The following is a 1,004-nucleotide window of genomic DNA, read 5'->3' on the forward strand; positions in this document are numbered from 1 at the left end:
CACCTAGAACATCCCTCTATGGGATCACCCAGAACGTTCCTCTATGGGGCCACCTAGAATGTCTCTCTATGGGGCCACCTAGAACGTTCCTCTATGGGGCCACCTAGACCGCCCCCCTCTGTCCATAGGTGTCCTAGGACACCCTTACACAGCACCCCATGGTCCGCGCCCCGCCGCGTCACCCACCGGCTTCTTGCCCACGATCATGCGCTCCACGGCCTGGACCTGGGACACGTGGTCGTCGTTGGTGCGCAGCTCGCGGCTCTGGATGCGCTGGTAGATGCCCACCAGCATGTCCCGCGGGATGTCCTCGCCGTTGTCCACCCCTGCGCGGCACCGGTCAGGGGCCGGGGGACACGGGGAGGGTCTCGGCGGCCGCTYGAGCCCCCCAACGCGTCTCACCCCGCAGGTTCTTGATGAAGTCCTCCAGCTTCATCTTGCGCTCGGCCTTCACGCTGGGGCTGTACATGTCGGTGTTGAGGAGGATGACGGCGAAGGCCAGGATGAAGATGGTGTCCGGGTTGCGGAACTGGCGCAGCAGCGGCGCGTTACACACGCAGTAGCGCTGGCTGTGGGGCAGGAGGTCCCATGGGGCGAGGGCGGCCCGCGGCCCCCTTGGGCCTTTTAGGGCGCTTGAGTGAACTGGTGCTCACCACGCGACCGGTTCTGGACCATGCATGTGGTTCTTGGCGGTGCAACCAGTTCTAGAGACCCTGCAACTGGTTCTTGAKGGTGCAACCAGCTCTTGACCATGCAAGTGGTTCTTTGACCGTGCAACCAGTTCTTGACCAAGCAACTGGTTCTTGAGGGTGCAACCARCTCTTGACCATGCAAGTGGTTCTTGGTGGTGCAACCAGCTCTAGAGACCCTGCAACTGGTTCTTGGTGGAGCAACTGGTTCTAGACCATGCAAGTGGTTCTTTGACCGTGCAACCAGTTCTAGAGACCCTGCAACTGGTTCTTGATGGTGCAACCAGTTCTAGATCATGCATCTGGTTCTCCAGA

General features: G+C 60.7%; 1 long non-coding RNA gene across 1 annotated transcript; it reads right to left on the reverse strand.

Moving 5' to 3' along the window:
• Positions 1-213: 213 nt before the first annotated feature.
• LOC112946764 lies at positions 214-566 on the reverse strand. The gene is made up of 2 exons (XR_003249294.1): positions 403-566; positions 214-326 (listed from the first exon to the last, which is right to left on the reverse strand). It is a non-coding gene; the product is annotated as an uncharacterized LOC112946764 (long non-coding RNA).
• Positions 567-1,004: the final 438 nt, after the last annotated feature.

This window comes from Nothoprocta perdicaria, unplaced genomic scaffold (assembly GCF_003342845.1).
Source record: "Nothoprocta perdicaria isolate Ctin4 unplaced genomic scaffold, notPer1 scaffold_2159, whole genome shotgun sequence".
Classification (NCBI taxonomy): Eukaryota; Metazoa; Chordata; class Aves; order Tinamiformes; family Tinamidae; genus Nothoprocta; species Nothoprocta perdicaria.